Here is a 24,612-nt window from a genome sequence, read left to right as displayed (position 1 = left end):
GAAAATATCCTTTAATTGTTTTCATTTGTTTTTAGAGTGTTATTTTAAAAAATAATTATACAAACATAAAGAATGATTAAAAATAAAACAGTAAATATAAGAAAATATTTTTAAAATATTAAAAATAGGTTAAAAATATTTTAGGTTCCCAAACAGACTTTTGTTTTGCAAAACATTAAAAAACAATTTTTAAAAATTATTCCCAAAAACTATTTTCAAAATTATTTTCAAAAACAGTTATCAAACAAGACTTTAATCTCTCAGCTAACCCAGAGTATATCACTATTTTTTACAAAAACTGATGCCAAGATCTAAGGAAATCACGGTTTGGTCATGGGGTTTTTTTTTTTTTTTTTGAAATATTTGGTTAAAAGAATGAAATAATCTTCATATTGTGAATCTAATCTTCCCCATGTTTTCAATTGAAAAATAACTAATTTTTGACATAAATGTCCTTTACCGTTTCAAGTATTTACATATAAGTTTTAAAAAAAGAGGATTATTTTTACAAAAAAATAATAAGGTCATTTTTATCCGAATGAGACCAAAATAGAATGTAGGGTTAAATTTCAAAATTTGGGTTTTGAATAGCTTTTAATCAAATAAATGTTTTTTTTTTTCTTGTTCCATCTCTGGGTGCATCCATTTTCATTTTCATATACTCATTTTGAGATTGTTACCTAGGGAGGGTATTTGAGCGGGTTTTTTTGCTAATCTGGGAAGAGTTTTGTTAGGTTTCTGCGGAGGATGAAGTGAAAGATGATCAACTGAAAACTAACTAAAGAATCAATAGGGCAACCTCAATGAACTCAAGTGAACTTGTTCTACAGAACTATTTTATGAGAAACCAAACAGAATAGAAACTTCAAAGAGTTCTCAGACACAGAGATTCAAGAAGACTAAGAATTGAAGCAACATAGGAACTAGTACAAATGATTCCGAATATTGGTTTCATTGAACAGTAGAGGACTTTGAGAATGTGCTAACAAACTAAAGGTGTCCATTGGGCCAGGCAGCCCATTTCAGCCCGTGGCCCGACACAACCCAACATTGTAGCAGGTTAGGCCGGCACAACCCAAAGAAGCGGGTTGTGTTGGGCCTAAAGAAACAGCCCGCCGGTCCACCGTGCTGACCCACTTGACCCTTTTAAATTTCACTTTTTACTTTTTATTATATATCGAATGTCTATAATATCCCTCTCAACAATTATATAATGACTAGTTTGAGGGATAAAAAAGTAAATTAATAACTAATTTTACTTTTTTCATGTCAAATGTCAAATCACTCACTATTATAATATTTATAATACCCTTCATTTTAATTTTTTCTCACACAATTCTCTATTATCTCTCTTTATATTGTTTACAATTCTCTCTACTTTCTCTTTTCACAATTCTCTAAATTGAAATTCTCTCTAGTGGTAAAGATATCTACTAACTCTACAAGTGCTAAAGATATTTGCCAACTCTACAAGTGGTTATCATTCATAAGGTTGAGGTATTTATATTTAGTTATTTCATTTATTTATTTTAATTCTATATATTTAATTTAATTATTTTTTTTCTTTTATCTTAATTTTTTTCCTTTAAAATTAAAAATGGATCCTCATCACCTAGACGTAGAAAACCTTGACTTTAGTATTGATGCATGTAATGAATTTAATCCTTTTGAAGATGACAAGACTCCTACATCCTCTAGTGTCCCTCTCTCTAGCCTTTCCCAACCCAATCCCATAGGTAAAAAACCTAGGGCTAGTAGACGCACATCTATAGTATGGAATCACTTCACTATAACAAATAGACAAAATACAAGAGCAGAGGTAGAAAATCTAGCAGAATGTAAGTATTGTAAAAAAAAACATATAGTTGCAAAGCTAGTGGTGGCACAGGTCACCTTAAAAGACATGCCGAACAATGTACAAAAAAACATGGTGCACTAGACCCTAGACAATCCCAAATAAGTCAAAATGAAATAGGATCTAGTACATCTTCAATGACCCCCTTTATATACAATCAACAATTCTTAAGAGAAGGGTTAGCTAGAATGATAGCCAGTATGGGGCTTCCATTGACATTTGGAGAAGAACCTAGATTTGTACATTTCATGCAAAAATATGCCCAACCAGCCTATCATAGAATTCCTAGGACTACTCGTAATGATGTAATTAAATGTTACCTAAATGAAAAACAATTAGTAATTGAAGAATTTAAAAATCATAGTGGTATTGTATGTGGCTTCATATCTATGGACTAATCAAAGTAATGAACCTTTTACATGTGTCACATTACATATACAGATTCAAATATGAAATTACAAAAGAAAATATTAGGTTTTCGTAAAATATTACATTCTCATGATGGGCCTTCCATATATGATTCTTTTTTACAAGTGTTTTTAGAGAATATGAGATACAAAACAAAATTTTTAGTATTACCTTTGATAATGCTTCAAATAATAAAAGTGCCATAAATTTATTTGTAAGAACAATTAGAGAAGGTCCACTAAGTGAAATATTTCATGTGAGATGTATTTGTCATATAATTAATTTAATAGTACAAGATGGTTTAAAATTAATATCACCCTCATTACAGGCTATTCGGTCTACTATACTACTTCTTGATTTATCTAACAAATTACAATAATTTTATACTTTATGTCAATCAGTAGGTTTGAAGATTAATTTTAAACCATCTTGTACTATTAAATTAATTATATGACAAATACATCTCACATGAAATATTTCACTTAGTGGACCTTCTCTAATTGTTCTTACAAATAAATTTAAGACACTTTTATTATTTGGAGCATTATCAAAGGTAATACTAAAATTTTTGCTTTGTATCCCATATTCTCTAAACACACTTATCAAAGAATCATATATGGAAGACCCATCATCAGAATGTAGTATTTTACGAAAACCTAATATTTTCTTTTGTAATTTCATATTTGAATCTGTATAATGTAATGTCACACATGTAAAAGGTATATTACTTTGATTAGTCCATAGATATGAGGCCACATATACAATACCACTATGATTTTTAAATTCTTTAATTACTAATTGTTTTTCATTTAGGTAACATTTAATTACATTATTACGAGAAGTAGTCATAGGAATTCTATTATAGGTTGGTTGGGCATACTTTTGCATGAAATGTACAAATCTGAGATCTTCTCCAAATGTCAATGGAAGCCCCATACCGGCAATCATTTTAGCTAACACTTCTCTTAGGAATTGTTGATTGTATATAAAGGGGGTCATTGAAGATGTACTAGATCCTATTTCGTTTTGACTTATTTGGGATTGTCTAGGGTCTAATGCACCATGTTCTTTTATACATTGTTCGGACATGTCTTTAAAGGTAACTTGTGCCACCACTAGCTTTGCTACTATATGTTTTTTTATAATACTTACATTCTGCTAGATTTTCTACCTCTCCTCTTGTATTTTGTCCATTTATTATAGTAAAGTAATTCCATACTATAGATGTGCGTCTACTAGCCCTAAGTCTTTTGCCTATGGGATTGGGTTAGGGAAGGTTAGAGGGAGAGACACTAGAGGAGGTGGGAGTCTCGTCTTCTTCAAAAGGATTAAATTCATTACATGCATCAATACCAAAGTCAAGGTTTTCTACATCTAGGTGATGATGATCCATTTTTAATTTTAGAGGAAAAAAATAAGATAAAAGAAAGAAAACAATTAAATTAAATATAAAGAATTAAAATAAATAAATGAAATAACTAAATATAAATACCTCAACCTTATGAATGATAACCACTTGTAGAGTTGGTAGATATCTTTAGCACTTGTAGAGTTAGTAGATATCTTTACCACTTGAGAGAATTTCAATTTAGAGAATTGTGAAAAGAGAAAGTAGAGAGAATTGTAAACAATATAAAGAGAGAGAATAGAGAATTGTGTGAGAAAGAATTAAAATGAAGGGTATTTATAGAGAAGTATTGGTGAGTCACTTACTTATTTACCCTTAAAACTAGCCGTTATATAGTTATTGAGAAGGGTATTATAGGTATTTGACATAAAAATATTAATAGTGAGTGATTTACTTATTTATCCTTTAAACTAGCAATTATATAGTTGTTAGGAGGGGTAATATTGACATTTGACATGAAAGAAGTAAAAATAGTTATTGATTTACTTTTTTACCCCTTAAACTAACCGTTGTATAGTTGTTGAGAATGGTATTATAGACATTTGACATGTACTAAAAAGTGAAAAGTAAAAAGTAAAAAGTTAAATTTAAAAGGGCCAAGATGGCCGGCGGGCTGTTTCTTTAGGCCCAGTACAACCCGCTCCTTTTGGTCGTGTTAGCCCAGCCTACTATAGTGTTGGGTCGTGTTGCCTTGACCCGGCCCAACCTTTTGGCGTGCCGGGCCACGGGCCAAAATGGGCGGCCTGACCTAATGGACACCTCTACCTTCATCTAAAATTTAGAGCAAATGAACCAAAAGAATGCTTAAAACACGCAAATCAAACCAACCATCATCGTTGGAAATGAAGGGTTGTGACTTGTGAGCTAATGTGTTCATAATTGAAGTTCGATAATGCAAATGGTTTGATATATCTAAGTAATGTATACATTCCACATATTATTTCCTAAAATCAACTACTATCTAGTATTTTTCGGGTTCTCAGAAAAGTACTAAAAGAGACACTGATGCAATTTTCTACTTATGCTTGATTCTAAGTTGTCGATCATCACACCTATCTATGAAGACTCGAATATGTATTAGCTACATACCGATAAGCATTTGAATTAGAGAAATAACCTTAATCAGATACAAAGCCACAATCACACCCGCTAGTCGTCCATGGAGCCCTCTTCCAAATCTTACTTTTTGGGTATGCGCATCCTGTATTAGCACTTTTAGCTGTAGTAATGGAATCGTTGTTTCAAGTTAATCCACTAGAGGTACGACATTCTCATCATTTTCACCATTAAGGTCAGGGAGATCGGAACTCACTGAGAATTTAAACCATTTCTTTCTCTCAGCACATTTGAGACAAGGGTGCAGCAGAAGTCCAATGATCACAACAATAAGACTCACTACCACAACTTTGAGTGAAGAAAGAGCCACCATGATACAGATCAATATGGTTGGAGGAATACACATAAGAATAGATCCAGTTGTCCCAAGAGGTATCTTGTATGGGCGAGGAGCAGCCGGGTATTTAATCCTCAATCGAACAAATGCTATGAACTCCAAAATCATTCCAAAACAATACAAGAAGTTTTCTGCAGCTATTGTCTCTTGAAAGCTCATCCATGAAAGCAAAAGCACTCCAGAAGCTGATAATAGAATTCCAATGAGCGGGGTGCCATAGCGCGACCTTTTGGCAAAGACACTGGGAAGCATTCCACGCTCCGCCATCCCTAAAAGTTGGAAGGAATCACTGCTCATTTCAGCTACAAACATCCCAGATTGGACGCTGCAGCAGCCCCTGCAATCCACCAGCTCAACCAGACTCCCCCTATCATTTTGGCAACATATGAGAAATACCCATCAGTCCAAGCCTCACGATCAAGAGAAAGAGCGCCAGTGCCAATTAAAAGAGGGAAGAAATAGCTGCGGACGACCAAGATCAGGGGACAAAACAGTGCCATTGGAAGAGTCTTTTTTGGGTTTTCCACCTCCCCTGCAATAGTACTGATTGAGTCCCAGTAGTTCAGGTTCCAAAAGAGAGTGGTCAAATACAAACTCCAATTCACATCCTTTTCTACCACCAACCATCTGGAGGGCTTCAACTTTGGAATCGAAACGAGTCCCATAATTACAAATGGAAGGATTGAAAACAAACCCAGCAGAACGGAAGCCCATCCCACAATGGTTAAACCCCTGTAGGTCATGTAAGTGAGAACTACAATCAAAGCCAATACCGCTGCAATTCTTGGTAAGCCACCACTTAAAGCAGGGACAGTGGGACTCAAATAGTCCAGAAACAGAAGTGGGTATAGAGCATTGTCAATAACTCCACTAAACCATTTCATCCAGCCTAGTTGAAACCCCCAATAAGGCCCCAAAGCAGACGACACCCAAACCACATACCCACCATTTTCAGGGAACATGGTGCCCATTTCAGCTGTGATTAACGCCTCAGGAATGCTCCATATGAAGGGGAAGATCAAAAACCCGAGCAGGGCTAGAAGAGGGCCAGCAGCTCTCACAGCGTCCTCAATGCCAAATGCACCCCCTGAAACCTCATAGAAGATGAGGAAAACAAGTGGTAAGACTGAAACTTTCTTGAAGTTATCTACTCCAAGAGGAGCTACTTCATCAACATCCACACCCACATATTCCGCACCTTTGCATTCCCCCATTGCAGGAGCCTCTTCCTTTGACGTCTGCACTCAAATTCAAGTTCTCAACATAATAAACATCGGGTTTTAATATATTTCATAAATAATTAATTAAAGTGGCACTTGAATTTTTTTTAAATATAAATTTTTATACAAAATATAATAATTCTTATGAAAAAAGCATAAATTTGTTTTGTGCAATTAAAAACTTTTCTTTTAATTTTAAAATTTAAGAAAGTAATAATTCTTTAAATTTTAAATATTTTAGAAAGTGTTTTCAAGCACATAACATTGATACATGCCTTTTGTACAAAAATTCTTTTATTATAATTATATTTTATTTTGATGAAAATGAAAATTAATGGGAGTGAAATATATAAAGAATTTTATTATAATAAAATAAATTAAATATTTTTTTCAATTTAATTTTCAAGTCCTTTATTGAATTTGAAAATCACTCATTAAATGCTAATAATACTTCAATAAACACTTCTTTTAAAAATAATAGTTCAAACAAATTAAGAAACCATCTACCAATAATTTTAAGAAGCGTTTTTAATTTTTACACTTGAAAATTTTTATCATTTAAATGTTAAAAAAATTAAAAATATTTTTTAAAATCATTATCAAGCACATTTTTAATATAAATTAAATACTAATTAATTAGTATAAAAAAAATTTAAATTTTTTTTCACTCAATATAATTGGTAAAAACCAAAAATGAAGATTTTAAAAAAAATATATATATATATATATATGAAAGGTCCAATAATCACATATCCTACCATAATGAATTAATCAATAATTCAAATTCCAATTAATAAAATAAAAATATTAAAAAAAATCAATTTAACCAGATCGATTTTAATAAAAATATTCACGAAACCTTTTTCTTGACTATAAAAAAATTTCTAAAATATCTTAAAATTTTAAAATAAAATAAAAAATTGAAAATTATAAAGACACCACTGCGGCAGCAAGCAACTATACACACCTCAACGGTTGGAGTCGGGACTCCGACGACATCGTTTTGAGGAGCGCTAGGTGGACTCTCCATTGCAACGACGTAGTCTTGAGAAGCGGGTGGTGGACTGTCAAATGAAACGACGCCGTTTTGAGATTCCGCACTATACCGGCGCTTCAAGGGAGAGCAAGGGGGAAGGAGACGACCTAGACTGAGAAATTGGTCATGGATTGGCTCATGAGACAAACTTCCTTTTATTTTGGGGTTTTTTTTTTCTTATTTCATTATTATATAATTTTTATAGGTCAAATTTGTTGTTTTTAGTCTAAATTATTATTTTAATTTACAAGTGAGATCATGTTTGAAACACAGACCTTTAACAACCAACCAAAACCAATATTATTTCGGTATTCAATATTATTTTAATTGATTCGATTTTCGATATTCTTGTTTGTCAATTGATATAAATTGAATCAAGTTCTAAAACTTATATATAATTATTTAATATTTGATAAATTTTTTTTTTAATTTTTATATTTGATTCTATTAAAGTAATTTATTATTTTATATTATAATAAAATTAATTCTAAATGCATTCCATATATTTTTAACATCAAATCCAAATTGATTTGAATTAATTTTAAAAACAAATTAGACTTAAGTTATAATACAAACTCAAATTAAGGGGTTTTGAAAAAAAGGAACTTAGTTAAAGTCCATGACATATATTTAAAAAATATAAAGCATAATCGAAGTCAATGACATTGATTATACCATTAAATTAGACCAATTAAACAAACATTATATATTAAAAAAATAAAACTTATACCAAGCCAATGACCTCAATGTTACAAAAATCACATTTAACTAATTACCATTTGGTAGCACGTAGCAACCATTCTACATTTTTAAATCACAATGATGGGATACAATTTTGACTATATTATTAAGCTGAGGTAAATAAGATTGATTTTATCGATTTTTGAGTAAAAAAATAAATTGAATCGATATAATTGGATTATATGTGATAAAAATCTAATCGACTAGATTTGAAATTAAAAAAAAAAAAATTGAACGAAACCAAACCCTTTAAAATCGGTTTTGTTTGGTTTTCATCAAGGGAGATTAGTGCTAAAGAGTGTTTCTATTGAAGTATTTATTTTAGGAGTATTTTTTAAAGAATCACTTATAAATGCTTCTCCTAGGAGTAAGTGATTTTTCTACTTTAAAATTTTATTTTTTTTAAAATTTTGTCAAATATCTTATTTAAAAAAAAAACAATTTTTATACTGAAGGTGCTTTCTAAAAGAATTGCAAAACGGACTTAGCCAAAAACACTTTTGAAGAGAACACTTTCATTAAAAGCATTTCGAATAAAAAAACACATCCGCTAAGAACCTTTTTCAAAACAATTATGATTTTAACGCTTTTATTATAAGTTTTTGTTAATAGCATTTCCATTATAAATGTTTTTAAAGATAATTACTTATTGTTTGGATATGAACTAAAAAATTGATAGTGTTTTTTTTATAATATATTATATGACAAAAAAGTGATCTTTTGAAAAGAAAATCACCTACCAAATGATTGTCCACATGAATTACTTCAATTAATTCCTCAAAATGTTAAAAGTGATTTTCAAAAATTTGTTAAACAAAAAAAACACTCCCAAGCATCAGGAACCATCCTTCCAAAATAACTCCCAAATAGATTTTAAAAGCTTTTCCTAATATTCAAAAACATTTTCTAACAAAAATTAGGTATGTAATAAATTTTTGAAAATTTCTTTTTCAAAGTCCAAGGAATCACTTAGAAGGTGATTCATTTAAAATAATAATAATAATAATTTGTTATATAATATATTATTAAAATACTTTTTTTTATACTTTATATTTAAACATTAAGCAATAAAAATGTTTTACTTCTAATAAAAACATTATTAATAAAAGTATTTAAAAAAAAAACGTTTTAATAGTAATAGTTTCAAACAAACTCTTAATATTTTAGAAGTTTTAATCATAATCAACACATAAAGACCAGAAATCTAAACTCCATTTTAGACTTTGTAGCCAAGCGTAAGCTTTTTGTTTAGTTGTCATTTTCCCTGGCTTGTTTATCTTATTGGCTTATTAGTCTTTATTCCTTGGAAATGGAAGGATTTCCAAAGTCTTCTTCCCGTGTTGATGAAGTTTTATTGACTTTCAACTCTTCACCATCTTCATTTGAACTAATAATAGTAATAATAATAATCTTGCCTTGTTGATGAAGTTTTATCTTGGTTGACTTTCAACTATTCACCCACTTCATTTGAAATAATAATAATAATAATAATAATAATAATAATAATAAAGTATAGAAAGAAAAGGTATATGTGAAAAGGTCTTGGAAAATTTGAGGAAAAAATAATTGAAAATTTTGAGAAAAAAATATCAAAAAAAAAAAAGGAAGAAAAGTAGAAGAGAAATGAGAAATAAATTTAAGTCAATAAATTATTTTTATATATTTCTTTAAACTCATTTTATTTATTTTATTTGAAAAACATATTTTTAATTAATATTAGTTACATTTTACTTTCTTTTTCCTAATAAAATCAAACATGAAAAAACCATTATATTAGGTTATGTTTGGTTCTTAAAAAACATAAATAAAAGAAAATAAAAAACAAAAGGGGAAGAAAAGAAAAAGACAAGGAAAGAAATTCTAATATAAAATCACAAATTTTATATAAAGTTAAAAAATAACAAATATAAAATAAAATAAATAATAATAGAAATAAAAAAAAAAAAATTGAGGTAGGAGGCGGAAGCATGGGGGAGGTTTATTTTGAATGGTTCATCATAAACTTGTCAAGTAAGCCGATTTTGAACGTTCGAGGCCAATTCAAAGACTAGTTGATTCAAAGGGTCAAAGTGAACTGGAATGGTGATTGATTGTTTCACTAACCAATTTTCCCACGTCTTATTTTCCCACGAAAATGTAAGGGAAGGAAAATAGGGAGAAAAATTAGAAGGAAATAAAATACGAAAGAAAAAAAAATTATAGTCAATAAATCATTTTTATATGTTACTTCAAATTCATTTAATTTATTTTAACTCATCTATATAAAAATAAAATAATTTAAAAATATATAAGTTTTGAATTAGTTTTAATTATATTTGATTTTCTTTTCCATTTTTTTATAGTAAAACCAAATATTAGAAAATCATATTCCTTTTAAGGTTATATTTGGTTTCCAAAAAATTTGACGGAAAATATAAAAGAAAGAAAAAACAATGAAGAAAAATAAAAATAAATAAATTTAAAGTCAATAAATAATTTTTATATATCACTTCAAACTCATTTCACTTATTTTAATTCTTCAATATAAAGATTATATAATTTGAAAATACATAAATTTCTAATTAATTTTAACTATATTTTATTTTGTTTCATATTTTTCATAATACAACTAAATAAGAGAAAATAATTTTCTTTAATATATTTTTTCTTTTCTTAATACTTTTCGGAACCAAATATAATATGCATTTTTTCTTTCTTTCGCTAGTACTATCCCTAATTGTACCGTTTGAAAGAGAGGTAATTAAAGAATGAAAAAAAAAATAGTTAGGTTTCAACTAAAGGGGAACATTAAGCTAAGATACATTAAGTTAAGATTTGTCATGACTTCACATAAGCCAAAAGCTTAATAATAAAAACCCCAAAAATATTAATTTTTGTAAAGGGTATAATTTAACTTATACAAAAAGTTATTTCTTATTTAATTAAAGTTCTATAATATTAATATTATCTTTTAAAAATTGTAAGTTTGACTTTAGATTAGTTCTCAATGTATTTACCCATTTGCCCTTCCTTAACATTTAATAAATTTAAAACAATATTATTTTTTGAGTTTTTTTGTTATTTTAAAAAAAAAAAAGAAAAAAAAAATTTACATGAGTCAAATTCGGGTTAAATAGATGATAAGAATGACATATATTGTTCAATCTTCCCTTGGGAAAAAGACTAATTCCAAAATTTGAAAATTCCACCACTTCTTAATAATATTTCCTTCGTCTTGAGCTCAATGACAAATTTATCAAGAAGACACTATACTTTCTATTATTGCCAAGTGTTCAAAGCTTCAAAACCCTTCATAAACGACCTCCCATTAAGGCAATTGTGCTCATCCATCTGAAATTTACACTCTTAGGCCTTGTTTGCCTACTTAGTTTTTTAGAACAATTTTTTTTTGTTCTCTATAAAAAAAAAAAAAAAAACAAAAAAAAACACATTTATTTAGGAACATTTTTTTAGAATAATTTTTTGATCTCTAAAACAAAAAACACATAAAATATGTTTAGCAATTAAAAACTGTTTTTTTTTTTTTTTTTTTTTCTATTCTCGACAATAGAAAACGAAGTATTTTTAGAGAACGTTTTTTAGTTGTTTTCTATTATTTTCACTTGTTTTTCTAAGGTTATTTTAATAAATAATTATACAAATATGTAGAATGATTAAATATAAAACATCATATATAAACATTATTTTTAAAAAATATTTAAAATATTAAAAATGTTTTAAGTTTCCAAACATACTTTTTTCTACAAAAATTAGAGAATAGATTTCAAAAACTGTACTAAAAAACTATTTTTCAAAATTGTTTTAAAAAACAATTACCAAATAAACCCTAATAACAACCAAAAAAACTTTTTTCATTTTCTATTTTTAAAAATAGAAAACAAGGTATTTTCTATTTTTTCGTTTTCATTTGCTTTCGCTTATTTTTAGAGGATTATTTTAAAAAATAATTATAGAATGATTAAAAACAAAACACTAAATATAATAAAATATTTTAAAAATATATTTAAAAACAGATTAAAAATATTTTAAGTCCAAACAGAGTTTTATTCTACAAAAATCATATTGGTTTGGTGAGGTTGTTTTTTCTTTTTGTTCTATCTCCAAAGGTTGATTCTATTTTCATTTTCATATACTCATTCTGAGATTGTTACCTGGGGAGAGTATGTCAGAGGGGTTTATGCTAATCTGGGAAGGGTTTGTCGGGTTTCTGGGGAACGAATCGATGAAGTGAAAGATGATCAACTGAAAACTAACTGAAGAATCAATAGGGCAACCTCATTGAACTCAGGTGAACTTGTTCTACAGAACTATTTTCTGAGAAACCAAACAGAATAGAAACTTCAAAGAGTTCCCAGACACAAAAGAGATTCAAGAAGACTAAGAATTGAAGCAGCATAGGAACCAGAACAAATGATCCTAGATATCAGTTTCGTTGAACAGTAAAGGACTTTGAGAATGTGCCTACAAATGATCATCTAAGGAAAACTCAGTTAATAGTCCGATTTCCAACAAGGAATCACAGACCCAACTTCTTCCATCCTTTGTAGACTTAACCAAACCAAACCAAACCATAATGCAAATGAACCAAACCAACGCTTAAAACACGCAAATCAAACCAACTATCACGGTTGGAAATAAAGGGTTGTGACTTGTGAGCTTATGTGTTCATAATTGAAGTTCCATAATGCAAATGGTTTGATACATCTGAGTAATGTATACATTCCACATATTATTTCCTAAAATCAACTACTATCTAGTATTTTTCAGGTTCTTAGAAAAGTACTAAAGGAGACACTGATGCAATTTTCTACTAATGCTTGATTCTAAGTTTTCGATCATCACACCTATCTATCAAGACTCTAAAAATAGGGATGATAAATATTTATTGGCTACATACCTATAAGCATTCGAAGAAGAGAAATAACCTAATCAGATACAAAGCCACAATCACACCTGCTAGTTGTCCATGGAGCCCTCTTCCAAATCTTACTTTTTGGGTATGCCCATCCTGTATTAGCACTTTTAGCTGTAGTAATGGAATTGTTGTTTCATGTTAATCCACTAGAGGTATGACGTTCTCATTATTTTCACCATTAAGGTCAGGGAGATTGGAACTCACTGAGAATTTAAGCCATTTCTTTCTCTCAGCACATTTTAGACAAGGCTGCACCAGAAGTCCAATGATCATAACAGTAAGACTCACTACCACAACTTTGAGTGAAGAAAGAGCCACCGTGATACAGATCAATATGGTTGGAGGAATACACATAAGAATAGATCCAGTTGTCCCAAGAGGTATCTTGTATGGGCGAGAAGCAACTGGGTATTTAATCCTCAATCGAACAAATGCTATGAACTCCAAAATCATTCCAAAACAATACAAGAAGTTTTCTGCAGCTATTATCTCTTGAAAGCTCATCCATGAAAGCAAAAGCGCTCCAGAGGCTGACAATAGAATTCCAATGAGTGGGGTGCCATAGCGCGACCTTTTGGCAAAGACACTGGGAAGCATTCCCCGCTCTGCCATCCCCAAAAGTTGGAAGGAATCACTGCTCATTTCAGCTATAAACATCCCCAGATTCGACGCTGCAGCAGCCCCTGTAATCCACCAACTCAACCAGACTCCCCCTATCATTTTGCCAACATCTGAGAAATGCCCATCAGTCCAAGCCTCACAATCAAGAGGAAGAGCACCAGTGCCAATTAATAGAGGGAAGAAATAGCTGCGGACGACCAAGATCAGGGCACAAAACAGTGCCATTGGAAGAGTCTTTTTTGGGTTTTCCACCTCCCCTGCAATAGTACTGATTGAATCCCAGTAGTTCAGGTTCCAAAAGAGTTTGGTTAAATACAATCTCCAATTCACATCCTTTTCTACCACCAACCATCTGGAGGGCTTCAACTTTGGAATCGAAAGAAGTCCCATAATTACAAATGGAAGGATTGAAAACAAACCCAGCACAATAGCAACCCTACCCACAATGGTTAAACCCCTGTAGTTCATGTAAGTGAGAACTACAATCAAAGCTAAAACCACTGCAATTTTTGGTAAGCCACCACTTAAAGCAGGGACAGTGGAACACAAATAGTCCAGAAACAGAAGTGGGTATAGAGCATTGTCAATAACACCACTAAACCATTTCATCCAGCCTAGCTGAAACCCCCAATAAGGCCCCAAAGCAGACGACACCCAAACCACATACCCACCATTTTCAGGGAACATGGTGCCCATTTCAGCTGTGATTAACGCTTCGGGAATGCTCCATATGAAGGGAAAGATCAAAAACCCGAGTAGGGCTAGAAGAGGGCCAGCAGCTTTCACAACGTCCTCAGTGCCAAATGGCCCCCTGAAACCTCATAGAAGATGAGGAAAACAAGTGGTAAGACTGAAACTTTCTTGAAGTTATCTACCCCAAGAGGAGCTACTTCATCAACATCCACACCCACATATTCCACACCTTTGCATTCCCCCATTGCAGAAGCCTCTTCCCTTGACGTCTGCACTCAAATTCAAGTTCTCAACATAATATGCATCGAGTTTTAATTAACTTTTGTAAACCAAAAACAAAAACAACAACAAAACTGATTCTTACCCTTTATCATGAAATTGCCAATCCGAACAAAGAATGAGGAATATTCCTACGAAATTGATCGTACAAACCAAAGAAAACACATGGCAATAGACTCCTCCCTCAATTTCAAGTTCATAATTACCAGAGGGTTTAGACCAACTTTGATAAATCAAAGTGTAAAGACAAAATCAAAGACAAAATTGTTTTCATTCCCTTGTCATGTAATTGTGAACCCTAACAAGGAATGAGTAGTACTGATAAAACCATAAATTGGGTACCTCAGCAAACATGAAATTGATCATACAAACTAGAGAAAACACATTGCAATCTGATTCCTTCCCCAATTTCTGAACTCAATTTCAAGCATTCAACATAATGACCACTGGGTTTAGACAGACTTTGAAAAACTAAAGAAAAAATTGATTCCTGTTCCTTATCATACTCTTGACAATTCAAACAATGACTGAGCAGTACTGATAAAAAAAACAAACACAAGATCCCACACATCAACACTAGAAAAACCCACAAAACTGATTCCTGCACCTCATTCAAACCATGAATTAGCACTTGGGTATCTTAGAGAACATGAAATTCATTCCAAAAACCTAAGAAAGTACATTGAAATAAACTCTTCCTTCAATTCTGCACTCAACATTAAGTCTTCAGAAAAATAAACATCAGGTTTTGACTCATTCCTACAATCCAAAAACAAAAACAAAGCCAAAACTGAAAATCCCACCCCTTATCCAAACAATGAATGAGCAATATTACCGAAAAACATGAACTGGGTTACGACAGAAAACAAAAAATCCATAACACAAGCCAGACAGAAACAGGTCGAAAACAAAAGGGAAATGAAAGGGCCAGCGGCAAATTGCAGAAAGGTCTGAAAAAATCATTGAGAATGCCCGGAATAAGAGGTGAAATCCCTCATGGGTAATGGCATAAACGCTTTCCACCACCGACATTGGAGACTCAAACCTTGAGGTGGGGTTGTGAAGAGAGAAGCAACGGTCATCAGTTATGCTTTAAACTTTCCAAATTGGGAAAATTATGGCCGAAGTCTTTTCAAAAACAGTTGTAAAGAATAGTTTTTGAAAACTGCGATCCTGCTCTAATCATTCTTTATATAATTATTTTTAAAAATAGAAAACCTGGTTCGTCAAATATATTTTTCTCTATTTTATTTTTATTTCAAAGAACAAAAAACTCTTTTTTTTTTAAAATATTGTCAAAAAAATGAAATAATCTTCAAATTTATAAATTAACCGTTAGTATGTAAGTGTAATTAATTTAGAAATATATTATAAGTATAAATAATTATTGAAAATGTATTCGAATCATCACATGTCACACTTAGGGGTGTCAAATGTCTCACATAGAGATACGAAGATTTGGACACTACAAGAAAAAGAGGGATATACTCGAAATTTTGGTAGCGTCAAAGATAGTTCAATCACCTCATAATGTAGAAAATAGTACTTTATGTCAACTTATATTTGAAAAGGAAATATAAAAGGGAAAAAATTTAAAGAAAAATAATTTCTCTTCATTTTTCCCTACAGGTTTCTCCTTCTTTTCTTATTTTATTGAGAAAAAATGGTATATAAGTTGGTTTCAAATATTGAAAAGTAAAGATTTTCATCTCTACTTAGAGGAGAAATTATAAGTAAATAATTTTATCTTATATTTTTCCTTCTTTTATTTTCTTCTTCTTCTCCATCTCTTATATGGGCAAGTGTTATTAGAAATTAGGTTTTTGTATGTGTAAATTTTTTTATATATTTTTAAACCATTTTTATTACTTCTTGGATTGTTTGATTGCCAAGAAAGTGAAGGAAAATATTATAATTTAAGTTTGATTTACATATAAATTGTTGGAAGTGGATGGGAATGATATCTTGTGATGTTAATGCTCAACAGGAATTTAGTAAGACATTTCAACCCACAATAGGTGAACCCCAATTTGTTTTAACATTGGAAGGATCTAAATCAACTTCAAATAATCTAATATAATAGATTGAGTTGGGTTTAAAAAGGTAAATTCATGAGAAAAAAAAAATCCAATAATGGACTCAATAATGAGTCCAACCATTTAAGTCTTATTATATTTGGACCATACATTTTCCCCATGAGAAAATTCCAGACATATTGGGAAATATAAGGGAGAGGTTCATAGGAACAGTTTGGAACCGATTATGTTTTTCAAAATTTTCGGGATTATTTTTGAAGAATATTATAGTCCAAATTATTTTTATATAATATTAAACTCCTGAAGAAATTTAACCTATAAAATTCATCCCAATTGGACATTGATGGCTTAGTATGAAAATTCCAAAGATATGGGTAAGAAAACATAGTGGTTCAACTAAAACAGTTTTGACCCACTTAGGTTTCTTCAAGTTTTGGGATATTTTAGCTAATTATTGTAATCCATAATTATTATTTAGAAGTTATTAGAATAAAAAAGGAAAATGTAAAGTCTAATTTCATGCAATTCTGAATTCATTTTCATAGGAAAATAATTATAGAAACTTTAATGGATTTTTAGCAAGGTATGCTGAGATAGTTTTCATGTTTGAAAGTTTTGGTATTATTAGATTTTGTTTTAGGTTTATAAATTATTTCTAAAGTCTTCTAGACTAATGATATATTATATCTAGAAAGTTTCATAACTTTTGGAACTTGTTTGACTGGTGAGAAAAATCAAGAAAATGAGTAGCACTGCAACATACTCAATTTTAGGCAATGTTGGAATTAATTTAGGTTGAGGCTTAATTGATTATCTTTTAATGACTATTTGACTCAAAAGTTAATTTCTAAGGTTTCTAGACCCATCGACAAACTTTTTAGCTCAAGTTTCACTTGAATTAAACTTCATTTGTCTATCATTTCATTTTTAGGAAAATTACATATTTCAATTAGAGCATTGTTCAATTAAGAAGGAGTTAGTATAATTTAGAATCATAATTCCCTTTTCATGGAATTTTCAGTTCTAAGTCCGCTTAAATTTTCTTTTGTTAGGGAGGATTCAGACTTTGTAGACCATCATATTGCAAGTTTTGTTGTAGTTTTTATTACAAGAATTTTTATGAGTAGTTATGATATGCATGATTTTACTAAGATTTTTTTTGTAAAATAAATATATCTTACATGTGTTATATGTATCACTTGTTTAATTTCTCCGAAGGCATGAAATATATGTGGGATTCTTATTTGGTCAAAATGCACATGATTTAAGTTGAGTTGCAAAAATGATACTTACTTTTAAGAAACTATTTATTACTATGCATATGTTTATAAACATTAACATTATATAACTTGTTATGATATAATAAATTGTTAGAGTTTTTGGACATTAATATTGATACGCATGATAACATGTAAACCCACGAGTTGTTTCATGCATTTTTGTTATAAGACTTCACACCACTTATATAGCAAGGGGGAAGCCTTAAGATGGAATTGTGGGTTTTCAAGACAAGTTAGGGGGAAGAGCCCAAAGTGGTAGAGTATGCTCTATTATGCCCCTAATGGGATAACCTAGAGATGAGATTTTTCTTATTGTGATTTGGGGTAGTGAGACATCAAAGATCATATTGGGGGTCCATAGGTAGTATGCTTTTGTACAATCGATTGATTGACCATAGGTAGGTCCACCTATAATTGCATGTTTTATATTCATAATATTCTTTAAATGTTATTATGATTACTTTATACTAGTTTCTAATTACCAAAGTTATTATAAATATGTTTTAGAATTGTCTTTAATATAAATTGACCATCCTAACACTTATCTATCGTAACTATTTAATGGACCTTGTGTTCACCTCATAAAATTTATTTTTTCTTCAAGTGAGGACTCTTGTATTCCTATTGAGGAGATAAAATCGACTTCAAGAGATATCTAGCTTTAGTTCTTTCCTTGTTAAACTGGGTGGACATCTAGTCTATTTCATTATGTATTTTAGTTCAATTTAGTTATTCTCAATCATGTGGGGAATCTTATAGATCTTATTTTACTATAGTTGTATCTAATTGTTATTTTATTAATGTTATCCAATTATGTTTCATTCTTTCCATACTCCATATATTTATTAGGATGGTAATTCTACTCTACATTATAATCTAGAGTGAGCTCACTATCTTCTAGTAGCCCCTATTAGGGTGGGTCGGGCACATGTATGATTTAAAATTTTTTTTTATCTTATTTTATTTTACAAACTCATGGTTTTGTGGGTAGTGGAAAAATTAATAAAATCATCTTGGACTAGTTTTGGTTGGAGAAAATTTGATATTAATTGGTCCAAGTTTTGAGCTCTAAATTGTTTTTAAAATTACTCGATTAGTTAACAAATCCAACTTATCAAGTTTGATTTGTAGTCCTTTATACTGAAGAAGAAATTCAAAAAACAGTATATGCGTAAATAAAAGCTAATACATGTATAACAACGGGTGACACATACTTACATGAATTTATTCATATTCAATTTCCAATTGATTTTCCTAAACTATTTCGAATTTTCCTACGTAAACAACCAAACTTTGATTTAAATAAGATTAATTGTGTTGAATTCTTTTATAAGTTTATTAATTTTTAAAAATGATTTAGAGTGATTTGTCAAACACTTAATTTTATGATGAAGTGCTTCCAAACATTAAAAAGTACTTCTAAACTCTATCAAAATCATTTTCAAACCGACTTTGAACTTTTAAGATTGAATAATTGAATTTTATGTTTGAACAACATTAAAAAATATTTTATTAAAATAAACATAATTATAATATTTTTGAAAACTCTAATCATAATTTTGATTTTAGAAAATTTAAGAGAAAATACAAGTAAAAGAAAAAACGCCAAGGAAAATGAAAAATAGACTTAAGTTAATAAAAAAATTTATATGTTTCTTTAAATTTATTTTTCTTATTTTTCTTTTTTCTTAAAAAAATAATTTAAAAATGTATAAGTTTCCATTTTTTAATTATATTTAATTTTAATTTAATTCTAAAAATTTATAAATAAAAATAAAATATATTTAAATCATTATTATAATTGTAACGACCCGTATCCAACCATGTAGATATTGTCCGCTTTGGGCCCAAGGGGGCCCTCACGGCTTTAAAACGCGTCTATAGGGTTAAGAGGAGTCTTTACATATATAGCGCCAGGAACATTCTCCCCTATCCGATGTGAGACATTACAAACACCCCTCCATGCAGACACAACGTTCTCGTTGTGTCCCATGGGATTGCGGGGTCAAACAAACAAACACCCCTTACAGGGCCAACAAACCCCCACACCAGGGTCAGGGATTGACTCTGATACCATTACAAACACCCCTCTATGCAGACACAACGTCCTCGTTGTGTCCCATGGGATTGTCATGCAGACACAACGTTCTCGTTGTGTCCCATGGGATTGCGGGGTCAAACAAACAAACACCCCTTATAAGGCCAACAAACCCCCACACTAGGGTCAGGGATTGGCTTTGATACCATTTGTAACGACCCGCAGCCAACCATGTAAATATTGTCCGCTTTGGGCCCTCACGGCTTTAAAACGCGTCTACAAGGTTAAGAAGAGTCTTTACATATATAGCGCCAGGAACATTCTCCCCTATATGATGTGGGACATTACAATAATAATAATAAAATCAATTTAACATTCCAATGAATAAAATAAACGTACTAAAAAATCAATTCAACCACAACGATTTTAATAAAAAATATTCACAAACCCTTATTCTTGAGCATAAAAAAAATTCAAAAATATTTTTAAATTTTAAAATATATAAAACCAAAAAAAAAAAAAAATGAAGATTATAAAGACACCAGTAGATGGCAACCGCACACACCTTATCAGTTGGAGTCGGGACTCCGGCAGCGTCGTTTTGAGTAGCGCGCGGTGGACTCTGCATTGCACCGACGTCGTTTTGAGAAGCAGATGGTGGACCGTCGACCAAAACGAAGTCCTCTTGAGTGACTGTCTCGGCTGGCCGCTCTAAACCGACATCTCAAGAGAGAAGGAAGAAATGACTGGATTTATGCAGGAGACGGAGACAACGTAGACTGAGAAGTCAGCCATCGGACAAACTCTTTTTTAATTTGGTTTTTTTTTTTTTTATTCCTTATTTTTTATACCTCAAATTTATTGTTATTATTATAAATTATTATTCAAGTACAAGTGAGATGACGTACGAAACACTCACCTTCGCATATTATGGAGTTTGATAAGGGATGATATGGGGATTTTTTTTTTCAAAAAAAATATTTTTAAAAAACGGTTATTTTAAAAAATAAATATAAAAATACCACATATTTAAAAGTAAAATTATCTTTTGAACAAATAAAATAAATTATATTTAAATTAAATTATATATAAATAAATATTTAAATAATTCATAGAATGTGACAAAACAAAACAATACTCAAACCGGTATCAACAAATCCTCGATGAAATAACAATTAATGTAAAAATAGCCAATTGCTAAGTAATAATTATACTTCTAATCCTATGAGAACAAAAGGACTATACCATTTGATTTCTTAGCCAAGAAATTGTAATAAAATCCATCGTGAAGGGATTTTACCACGAATTATTGATTACCACTTTTTTTTACCACTTCATTTTAACACAAAATGGATTTTTTTTACTTCATAAATTGGCATGTTGGATCATGCATCTATGCATCTATATTAGATAGTTAAGATACATCAACCTATAGATTTACATCTTGATATATTTGTACAAATGATAATAGTATCAACTAGTATGGATACACCATGTTCTATATATATATATAATGTATATTGACTTAGTGTTTGGATATAAACTTTAAAAATAAAAATAAAAAGTATTTTGATAGCATTTTGGTAACATATTATATATTATATCTTTTTTCAAAAAATCATTTACTAAATGATTATTTATCAATTACGTGAGTTAATTGTGTGTTTGATGGAGTTTTTCTTTAAAGTGCTTTTAATAAAAACATTTTCTCTTGAAGTATTTTAAGGTAAATAACCTATAAATGTTTCTTTAGAAAACATTATAAGTGACTTTTTCAATTTTTTAAAAAGTATTTAAAAAAATTTTTTCACATGTCTAATTTTTCTTCGAAAACATTTTTTAGGTTAGAAGTATTGTTTGAAAGCATTACCAAATGAAATTCTCCAAATTTTTAGAAGTGATTTTTAAAAATTAATCAAGCTACTAATTTTCATAAATAAAAGAAATACAAAAAAAAATAATAATAACAGGCTTCCAAGCATTAGAAATTGTCTTTCCAAAATAACTCACAGATAGATTCTGAAAGTGCTTCCTACTATCGGAAAACATTTAGGTGTTTAACAAATTTTTAAAATCACTTTTACTAATTTAAAAAAACAAAAAAAAATCACTCAATTGGTGATTTGTTAAAAAAAAAAAAAATCACTTTATTGTTATATAATTATTAAAATAAATTTTTATTTTTATTTTTACTTTATACTTAAACACTAACCAATTCTCTTTAAAGGAAGGTTTTTAAAAAAGAAATTTACATAAAGGGATTTAAACCCCTTAGGGGGTGTTTGGTACGTCGGAATAAGGAATGAAAATAATATTTTGTTTCCTTTCCTATTTTTTAGTGGAATGAAATGAATTTGATGATTTCATTTCTAGCATTTGGATGAACTTAGGAATGCAAGATTGGAATGATTATTTGTTTCCATTCCAATGTTTGATAATAATAGGAATGGAAATGAAAAAGAAATAAATTTACAATAATATCCTTACATATAATTTAAAATATTTTTTTATTTTTACTTTTATTTTTAAAAAATAAAATTTGAGAGGTTTTTTGTTATTAAATAATAAGACTAAAAAATATATATATACTCAATAAATAAAAAATGAACCATAAAAAATCGTATAACCCTAATGCACAAATATTCAATTATTATTTTTATTAAAATTTTGAATAATTTGTCATGCTTAAGTAGTTATAAAATTATATTTTTCAAAAAAAATTATTTATTATAATATTTAAATTCTCAAAGCTAGCAAATGTTTTTCCTATTTTCAAAAGAGGAAATAAAAGAATTCAAATTTATTCTAATTTTCAACAAGTATCATATCCGATAAAATCCATAACCTTAAAAAATTTTAAATATTCGTTTTTTTTTTATCAAAATTTTAAATAATTTGTCATGCAAAAAAAACTATAGAATTATATTTTACTAAGAAAAAAAAAAGAGAAAAAAAAAAGTGGATGATGAATGGATAGACCTTTACAAAGAAGATAAACATCGTGTTTGAAAAACAAGATAAGAGGGTAAAATAATAATTTAGGTTATTTTATATTATCAAATAGGTTTAATGAATCAGAATACCACCTACTTTTAATGAATGCAAATCCGACTCATAAGTTGGATTTGATTTCTACCGGAATAATTTTTTATTTCATTTCCGCCTTCTTAACATTTATCTAAACATAGAAATAAGGGAGAAAAGGAATGAGATGTCTATTCCAACTCCCTATTCTCGTGTATTAAACACCCCCTTAAGGGAATATCTCAAAAACTCGTTGTTACCACTAAGCTACACATATATTTTATTCACCTTTTACCCCATTTGACCCGTTCAAGCCTTTTTTTTTTTTGACTCGGTCACCGTTTTTAATGAAAACATTAGTAATTAACCATAATCATTAAATCATAGTCAACGACATAAATCTAAACTCAATTTTTGACTTAGTGGTCAAGCATAGGCGTCTTGTTTAATTATGATTTTCCTTGGCTTCTCTATCTTTATTAGGTTATTAGGTCAAATACTTAGGCTATGTTTGGTTCCTGGAAAATTTGAGGGAAAATGCGAAGGAAAGAAAATATAAAGGAAAAGTAGAAGGAAAGAAAAAGTGAAGGAAAATAAAAAAATAGATTAAAAGTTGATAAATTATTTTTTTTGTTACTTCAAACTCATTTTATTTATTTTAACTTATCAATATAAAGATTAAATAATTTAAAAATACATAAATTTTTAATTAGTTTTAATTATATTTGATTTTCTTTGATATTTTTCATAGAACAACCAAACATGAGAAAATCATTTTTCTTACCATTTTTTTTTTCTTTCCTTTGTACTTTCCGGGAACCAAACATAGCCTTAATGATAATTCTTTAGAAATGGAAGGATTCCAAAGTCTTCTCCCCCACGTTAACACTTCATATTTTCTTTATTGGGCTATTTGGTCAAATACTTGATGGAGATTATTTAGAAATGGGAGGATTTCCAAGTCTTCTTTCCCCGTTAACACTTCTTTTGAAATAATTTTATTGGGCTATTTGGTCAATACTTCATGGAAATTCTTTAGAAATGAGAGGATTTCCCTGTTAACACTTCATTTGAAATAATTTTATTGGGCTATTTCGTCGATACTTCATGAAAATTCTTTAGAAATGGGAGGATTTCCAAGTCTTCTTCCCCGTTAATACTTCATTCGAAATAATATAAGTCAATAAATTATTTTTAAATGCTACTTCAAATTCATTTCACCTATTTTATTTATTTATTTGAAAATACATAATTTTTTAATTAATATTAATTTTATTTTATTTTATTTTATTTCATAATAAAATTAAACATGAGAAATGATTTTCTTAGTCTATATGGAGAAAAAAATAAGAAATTTGTTTCCCTTTATTTGAAGAAAAAGATAAAGAATTCATTTTCTTTTATTTGGTTTAGAAGAAAGACAAAATCAATATAATAAATAATTTAGGTACCAATCCATTGATTTATTTAAGAATGGATTGTCTAATAAAAATTTAAAATTTAAAATTAATTCATTTAACAACTAAATTAAAAAGGGATTTTTATATAATAAATTTATTCATTTTTTAATCATTTTGTACCAAGGATTAAGAATAGAGAGGTTGA

At 29.5% G+C, this 24,612-nt stretch overlaps 2 pseudogenes; both read right to left on the bottom strand.

Moving 5' to 3' along the window:
* Window positions 1–4,652: 4,652 nt before the first annotated feature.
* Window positions 4,653–7,423, bottom strand: LOC117905528 (annotated as a pseudogene).
* A 5,360-nt stretch (window positions 7,424–12,783) lies between these two features.
* Window positions 12,784–20,689, bottom strand: LOC117929470 (annotated as a pseudogene).
* Window positions 20,690–24,612: the final 3,923 nt, after the last annotated feature.

This window comes from Vitis riparia, chromosome 2 (assembly GCF_004353265.1).
Source record: "Vitis riparia cultivar Riparia Gloire de Montpellier isolate 1030 chromosome 2, EGFV_Vit.rip_1.0, whole genome shotgun sequence".
NCBI lineage: Eukaryota > Viridiplantae > Streptophyta > Magnoliopsida > Vitales > Vitaceae > Vitis > Vitis riparia.
This window is presented reverse-complemented; position numbering and strand designations above follow the sequence as displayed.